Below are 9,511 nucleotides of genomic sequence, written 5' to 3'. Positions count from 1 at the left end.
TCAACTCCCAACACTCACAACAACAATCACAATATAGCAATTAACAATCATCATTCATATGAAATGACCATGATCCACCATTTCTCTCCATTTTTCCCACATTCATGGTTTTGGGTTCGCTATCGTATTTTCTCATTTATCACACTCATCTCATGGTCTATATGTCATTTATAATGTGTTCATACTCATAACACACTAACATTCATGATTCAATTCAACTACCATTCAATCATGACACTATTTACTCTTGGATGACCCATTTGCTATTTTTGTCTACAATTCGGGTATATTAACCTTCCAATACTTTAAACAACATGAGATGGTCATAAAACTTACCTTGGATGATGGTTGAACAAGTATTGAGTGAAGTTTCTCCTCTAACACCAAAACCCTATCTCACCTCATTTGGTTTTCTTTGATGAAGATGAACTTTACTTGGGTTTCACACTCTTGTTTTCATGAACTTGGTGTTGTTGGTCATGGATTCCCTTGGATATTTCTTGTAGTTGAAGAGTAGGGAAGGTTCTAGAGGTCTCTTGAAGTATGGAGTAAGAGTGGAATGAAATATGAAATGAAAAAGGGGCCCTTATACTTAAATTAAAAGCTGGCCGACTATCATTATACGGACCAACATACGGTCCGCACTATTTATATGGACCGTATGTATGGGCGTACATTTGGTGCAGAAGGTTATCTTAATCTTGGCCAATTATACGGTCCAACATACGTCCAGTATAATTTATACGGACCGTATGTTTGGCCGTATAATGCCAACTGAAGCGATTTCCGTTTTCGTCGATTCGTTTGGTCTACGATCCTTATGGAACCTTCTTAACACTTGTTTAACACTTCAATATCAATATTAGGGACACTATTACACTTCTCTAAGATGTCATTATGCCACCATGGACTCGTTGCTCGAAATTCTAATCCGGTACGCCACCATATGATTCGCTTTCCTTAACAACTTTCTTTCCTTGCATTGTATGCCTTTAAAATCTCATCGAGGGTTATCTAATACTCTTTCTTACTCGTCACAACATCTCCTACGCTATGTCCTTCGTTAGCCTACTCACTGTACCTGTGCGGGGGATTTTCCAAGGTGTAACAATGACAAGCTCTACTTTGACAAATCTCTAGTCAGAAGGTTCGTTACGCTCTTACCATACATGGAATCATGCCAAGAAAAGAAGGAACAACCTTAACATACCTTTTTGGTCTCCCACTACTTATCGCTTATCCTTCCAAGATCGTAAATATACATTCAAGTGATTCATACTATTATTAGGCTTATCATCATATGCTTGTCTTAAGCCTTCAAACTAAATCCTTTTTAAATCTGCCAAAATTCGGGCAGCATCTCCCCTATTTATATCCCTAGCCCGAAATCACAATACCGACAAAACAACAACAATAGCAACACTGACATCAACAATATCATCATCCATACCAACATACTCAATAAAACATCCCACATGATTTTTATTCAATTTCTCAACTAATCAATCGACTTCACGAAGCTTTACCAACTAAATCTCCATAAGACGATTCATAATATCAATAGTAAAGAGTATTCTTACCTCAATCAAGGTTGGACGAGCTCGAAATCTTGTTTATCTTCGATAGATTCCTTCGTCCCGTCAAAATTTGATGTTTAGAACAAGAACTACCAAAATCCTATACACTTCCCGAGCCTCGTTAATGGCTAACTTCAACACTTTATGACCAAAATTGGCTTATGGACTTGTAGGAACATGAATATATGTTGTGGAATGCTCTAGAGTTGAGAAATGACCAGAAATATGACCCAAAGGGTCCTTTTATACTTGCCAAGGTCGGTTCCACCGACCTAGGAATTAACCCTTCGCGTTCGCGCTGGAAGTGGCGCGTTCGCGATGGGTTATCTGAGCCCCTTCTACGCGTTCGCGCCAAGGGTGGCGCGTTCTCGATGGCCAAATCTTTGGCCTGCCAGCCAAACTTGTAACGTCCATAACTCTTCACTCCGATGCCATATCGATAAGCGGTTTGTTGCGTTGGAAACTAAACTTCATTAACTTAAATTTAGGCTTTTGTTTCACTTCATAACTCATCATATGCTAGAAAATATTGTTTCCCCAAGTTGTCTCTTTGTCATTCTAAATAGCACTCATCTTCTTCCCAAGCTATACTAACTCAACTTCTTCAACTTGTTTCCTTATAGGATCTCCCGGTATTCCTTATGTGCATCCTTTATTTCTAGAATATACTCAATAATACTCCGCTCCTTATATTCCCGAGTTGTTTTACTTAGCCATCACTCAACATACTCACGTTAGAATTTGATAAGCGATTCTCTAAAAGTACAGGGTGTAACATAGCTTGACTGATTCAAAGACATACCCTAGATTTGCTAGGAGAGTCCATATTTTGAAATAGTGTAAGAATGAAGTTTTTGAAGACTGGATCAATGACGTACCCCGATTCCTTATCGGGGTTTGTGGTTTGAAACAGTGGGGAGACCGCACCTTTATATAGGATTTCCTACGTATCTTGCTGGAACAAGAATCAGGTTTGACGTAGTGAGGAATTCAAAACTGACATATTTGGCTTGTCTATCTGAATAAGCGTAGGCTTGTCATTTTTGGATGTCAGACATTTTAGCGTAGCGCATGGGTGGTCTAAAAAAGGTTGTAATCTTGAATTTTTTACAGAGTTGTGATTTGGATTCTGTAATATCATGATAGTGTAGCGCATGGGTGATCTAAAAAAAGTTGTGATTTGAATTTTGTGAGATCACGATAGCGTAGCACATGGATGGGCTAAAACGGATCACGACTGAAGTTTTGTTACCGAAACCTCTCGGTGGTCCCCACGTGTCAATCAAAAGAGAAGAAAAACTCAAGAGGCAAACGTGTTAGTTCTTTAATCATAATAAGACATGTAACATCTGTTTTACTTGAAATATATTGTCCCAATTTCGGCTCACATAGAGACTTTTGGAGATGACCCGGATGGACAGGATTTTTCCCATTTGACTGATTTTTGTGCGACTTTGGTAATCTTTGTACGTGACAGTGATCTTTGAGAATGACACGGTCAACAAGTATTGGATGATGACTCGACCATTTTGGACTTGAAGTTTTTGGACTTTGAAAGGGCAAAGTATGATCTTAACGATCTTTTGGGTTTGATAGGAATGATTTTTTAGGAATGAAGTAGCTGTCGGCAATTTGCGACGGCTGGGCTATTTGTCTTAAAACTTTAGAGGTTGCGAGGACCGAGGGGTGCGGATCCTAGTAATATTTAGAGTAAAGAATGTGATTTTGGAAATGACGTGGTTCACGTGGATTAGATGATGATCGAACAACGTTTTAGAAGTTTTAGAAACTTGAGTTTTGACGTGTTGTTTCGAGATTTTACTTTGGGGTGCGCTTTGACGACATTCTAAGATTTTGGGAACCAAACTATGGACTATTCGTGTTTGAAGCAAAACAGATGTGTTTATATGCGTAAATAAAAAATAGGCATGGCAAATCAGAGTACATAGCATGTATCATGTAAACAAAATATATATATATATATCTATATATATATATATATATATATATATATATATATATATATATATATCATGTAATCAATATATCAATAAAAGTATACTATCGTTTGAAGGAGGCAGGTACCGTTAAGACGTTCCGTTTGCCCCAATATATACAACATTGATAAATATCGAATGGGTATACATAATAGGGGAACGGGGTATACAGAATATCAGTCCCGCACAGGGGTACAACTCCTAAACTAAATATTAAAAACCCAAACCCAAGGGCAAACGGTTCATATAACGACATGTACATCGTTCAATTTTTCACATAGTTGGATGCGGGCAGTCTTCCTGTCCGATTTCACGTAGGTCTGAGATACCCAAACCGGTCTATGATCCGTATGCGCTATACCAGTAGGGATTTGGATTCGCTCTACACTAGTTATTCTAGGGTGGTTTTTCAATCAAATGACACAAGTTACCCGAGCAGACAAACTGGGGGTGGGCTCTCTAAGGATGTGGGTTGACCGCATGTCCACTCGACCTTAGAGACCTCCAAAGAAATATAGCAAAGAGTTTCTTAGTGAAGGTATGACAGCAGCTCATCCCGCGTCGTTACCCTTAGAAACAAAGTGTAAAATAAAATGGCAAGAGTGGCAGCGTATGCATGCATGAATGACAGTTATATTTTGCAGAAATTTAAACACAAACAATTTATATCACTTAAACAATTTATATCATACAAACACACAAATTATTGGAACCCTTATGGTTAGAACCTTAAATTTTCCCCAGCGGAGTCGCCATCTGTAGCGGTTCGATATTTTTTCTGATTCTCATTTGCACTTGCCTCATTTAAAAAAGAAAGTGTCTCGTGGAAGTACGGTTGTCAATCGTATCGAGAAAAAAAAATACCTTTACGTAATTGTGCTCTAAATGGATAATGTTTTAGAGTCGCCACTTAATTTTTAGAAAATTAGAAAAACCAATTCGAAAAGGGTTCATTCAAAACGGTTAAATTTTAAAAGAATCCTAATCTAACCAAAGTATCGGTAAGGGTTCTGGTGATCCCCCGGGGAAGGTGTTAGGCACCCCGGTATTAAGGATCCATAAAATACGGTTGACCTACGGGTTCTAATAGTATGCCTTTGTAGATATAAATTGCTTGTGATAAAAATAGTTGTTGTTTCATAGTTCCGCAAATAGAAATTAGTCATTCAAGCCAAAAACACTCCTTTTCAAGAAACGAAAAATGGTAGAGTTTCGCGCAAAGTTGGGCGTTTTTTGGATTTCGGACTATAACACCTAGGTTAAAACCTGAAGGCGCTAACCCAGGTAGAACAATACGTAAGCCCACCTGAATTTAGAAAAAGGTTTTTTAGAAAAAATATTTTTAAGTATAGAAAATAGTTTTTGAAAATAGTTTTTATAGGCATACATATACTCCATAGGTTAGTCATATTCTTAGAACTTTTATCCAATTCTTAGTTTTAATCTTTACAAAAAGTCTAAAAGTTAACTCATTAGCCTTTTTAATAGTCAAAACAGTTCACCCAAAATGATAATCCAATTTTACAAAACATTTTTTCCAATTCAAGTTTCAAATCAATCATAGTAGTCCTAAAGTTTGCCTATAAGTTCAAAATCATATCAAAGGTATTCAAAATCCTCAAAATCATCCGCAATCCAAAATATGCCTAAACGATTTTTAAAAAAAAAAAAATTTGAAAACCAATTTTAGCAACTCTTAGGCGTGATAATCTCATTCAGGGTTCCAACAAGCATACATATATATAATCAAGTAAATAATATAAAGAGTAGAGAATTGGGCCTACCAAGCCTAATAGAAAAATGCATAAATAAATATTTTTGCTCCAAATTATGCTCTGATGTCTTAGTCCTTCCATGATAAGGGTTGACTCGTTCTAGAAATGTTAGTGGGCCTCGAAAGATCCACCAACAAATTGGGGAGGTCACAAAAGATAGGTGTACAAAACATTAGTAATAGGCCGAAGTCAATTATTTAATTTACAAAGAAAAAAAATTATAATACTTTTAAACCAAGCCCATAATTATCATACTTATAAATAAAAGGACAATTTATGCAAAAGGCCCAATAGTTGCTATGAATTAGTAACAAACTCACAAGAACTAAGGGTTTTATATATATATATATCAAAAGCTAACAAGAATGAATAAATCACACTAAACCTATCAACACAATGTCAAAAATTCTAACTTAAGCTACTATTTTTCTTATTTTTATCAATTTTAATTAACCTAAAATCACTTAACATTGTCAAAAATAGTAATAAATCCATAGGATAGTCACTTAATCATGTAAACAAAGTTAGGCTAGCACATAGTCCTTTTCAACTACACAAGCATCATAAATAACATATAATCATAACTTAAAATGAAATAAGGGATGAAATATCTTTTTCTTATTTTGATCGATTTAACTAACCTAAAATCACTTAACAGTGTCTAAATCAAACTTCTAATTTATTTTAATTTTTTCAAATGGTATCAAAGTCACATAATATCCAGTTAATCATCAAGCAAGACTAAGCTAGCAAATAATTATTTTTAACTAACACAAGTATCATAATAAATATATAATAAATATATAATCATAACTAGAAATGAAATAAAGGATATCAATTTAACTAACCTAAAATCACTTAACATTGTCTAAATCAAACTTCTAATTTATCTTCATTTTTTCAAATGGTATCAAATTCACATAATATCCGCTTAATCATCAAACAACACTAAGCTAGCAAAGAATTATTTTTAACTAACACAAGTATCATAATAAATATATAATCATAACTAGAAATGAAATAAAGGATAGAATGAGAGGTTACCTTTTGATGGAGCAACCTAAAGATCAAAATGAGGATTGGTTCAATCTACTTCAAGCACCAAGCACTTCACAAATTTTTATACCACTTTTTCTTTTCTTTTATTTTTCTCTTTTTATATATGTATATCTTATATTTGTATCTTTTGTTGCTAAGCTTTGAATATATAAATCAAAACTTTAGATTTTAGGATGCCAATTTTGAACTCTTTTGTTTTCTTTTTCATTTTTCTGTTTCTCTCTCTCTCTCTCTCTTCCCAAAAATAAAAGAAGAAGATTCCCTTTTTTTCTCTCAAAAACGTCCCCCCAAGAAAAAAAATGATCTCCTTTTGTATTTGTCCATCCCTTCTATTTGTAAGCAAGCCAATTTTGAAATTCATGGACAAAAATAGGCCATGTGGCCATAGCTTTTCCCCCAAAAATCCTTATTTAAATTTGCAAAATCATCCAATTAAGCAATTAGAATTCTATGGACAACAATAGGCCACTTGTTATAGCCCGCATTTTGAACGTTCGGATAGTTTGAGGTAATCGCGGGGAGTTAAGGAAGTGACTATTTCTCAAGGTTATTTTAAATATGAATGGACTATGAATATTGTTTATGGGTATTATTAGCACGGAATTATTGAGAAATATTAAGGGTGAAGGAAGAAATTCATGAAATGACTCAAGGTAATCACGCAAAGGTCTAAGGGCAAAATGGTAATTTCACAAGGCCTTCATAAAAAGGCCATGTTGGCCAATTGATTTAGACCATAAAAAGGGGACATAAGATTATATTATATTGCAAGACATGCACATGTGGGCAAAAGTTGACCAAGTCAAGAGACTATGCAAATTTGAAACCTTAAAGGATAATCTTGAACAATTTAAAGAAATTAGTGGAAAATAGGGGGCACATGACCGGCCATGTGCCCATTTGTGTGTATAAATGTGTTCAAGTCTTGCAAAAGAAGACTAATTTACTACTCTACAATTCAAGAAGGTTCAAGAAGGAAAACTTGAAGGACAAAGGCAAGCAAGATTCGGCCATAGTAAGATCCACAAGGAAAAATTGATAAAATTCTTCCAAAAATCATTTCCTACTAAGTGGAGGGTGCTTAACAAGGTAGAGTTGTTGTTGGAGCAAGAAAGATTCAAAATCATATAAGTTGCCAAGAGATAAGCAAGTGAGAAGTTGAAGAATAAAGGTAAATTCTAACCTTGTTTTATGTGTTATACATGGGTTATATGTGTTGTAGTATGCAAAAATGGATGAAATTCATGAAGGAGATAAATATAGTATATGGCCGTGTACATATATGTATGTGTAGGAGCCATGCTTCAATTGTTTTAACTAGTGTTTGGTTGTTATTGTTGTGAATGATATGTGGAAAATGGAAATTGAATGAGTTTGGAGAATATTGATGTTGTGTTGTGGCCGTGAGGTATATGGTGTGTGTATGGCCGTGTATATTGTATGTATAGTAGTGTATATGTGTTGAAGCATGAAGAAATGGTAAGCAAGTGCTAGTTAGTATTTTGGTTGTTGTGTTGATTGATAATGGTGGCCGAATGTAGTGTTGTTGTGTTGGACAATCGAATTGATTTTTATGTAGTGTTTGATTGTTGTTATCATGGATTCAATAATAAAAATGAAGTTGTAATCATCGTAGATTTCATATCGCAAATAAAGGTTTGATAACTTTGGAAGTATTGATAATTGGGAGATTATGTATATTGAAGGAAATATGTGAATTGTTAGTGCGATTGTTGAGTTATGTTAATAGTTTGGCCGTGTTTGAATTCCCGGATTGTGTTTGATGAGGATTTGACTAAATTGAATGTCGAGGATGGTATATTTACAGGGGAAATGCTGCCGAAATTTCGGTAGCAAAAATGTTTCCTTAAGGTTTTGACTCTAAGTATACTAATGGAAGTTTTGGTAAAAATGACCAATTCGCAGATTTTGACGAAATTGTGACGTGAATTTGGAATAGCTAAAGGAGCGGAAAGAGGTATGTAAGGCTTCACCCTTCTTTCTATGGCATGTCTTAGTTGTAATAGGTTGGGTACGAGCCTCGGGGACAACTCGGTTCCCCGGAATCCGCACCTAAAGTTTTCCACTTTTTGTTCAATAGAATTGAAATAGAAAGTGTGCCAATTGTTGGAAAAACCTCCTACGCCCTTAGAACTTGTATAAATGGGACCCGATTACCCTAAGACCCTCACAAGTAACGCTATGACACGTAACATACGTAAATCGTATACGCTACCTCATCCGGCCCGAGGTGGGCCCGTTACTCTCGGATTTTCCTATAGTCTCGGTTGACTTATTTGAAGCGAATCCAAAGGGGGCCTTTGATCTCGATGTCGTCGCTAATGATAAGTACTATGAACACTCTAACGAGAATGCTTCTACGGTGATAATGATAATGACAATGTTAGACGAGAGAGTGTACTTACGATCAGTACGACCGGAACGACTCTATGACTAAGCTAAGTATCTTATGTAAACAATGAAAGTGATAAACTAATTTTTGAATCGTATTTATATTTCCTAGCTATAACTTTATTTTCTAAGACTCCAACGCCTATGACTGTCACCTATAATTCCCACGATTTCATTCTACGGTTACCGTAATATTATTCTTCGTTGATAGTCTCGCCTTAAAATACTTGTTCCTTCAAGGTGAGACGGAGTTACCACTAGCATTCCATGATGTAATCGGAGGTCACCGACCTTACGTCGCTCCGATGAATACATGATTTTTTTTCTTCCTTGGGCTCCCTTGTGTGCTTATATGATATATATATATATAAAACATGTATATGTATATAAGATATGTATAAGTATATGAAATACGTATATGTATATAAGATAAGTAAATGTATATAAGACATGTATATGTATACAAGCTATGTATATGAACCTGGGCTGGGGGAAAGGGATACATAGGGGAAAGGGAAGGGAAATATGTTTCGCTGCCACCTGATCAGCTGGATTATCATCCCGGACGCGGGGTGCCCGGACGCGGGATATATGGGTGAGCCGGTACATATCGGCGCTATGTGGGTGAGCCGACATTGTTCGGCGCTATGATATGACCTACTATGTCAAGACCAGACATGCTATGATACGA

Source organism: Lycium barbarum, chromosome 9 (genome assembly GCF_019175385.1).
Source record: "Lycium barbarum isolate Lr01 chromosome 9, ASM1917538v2, whole genome shotgun sequence".
In the NCBI taxonomy this organism is placed as follows: Eukaryota; Viridiplantae; Streptophyta; class Magnoliopsida; order Solanales; family Solanaceae; genus Lycium; species Lycium barbarum.
This window is presented reverse-complemented; position numbering follows the sequence as displayed.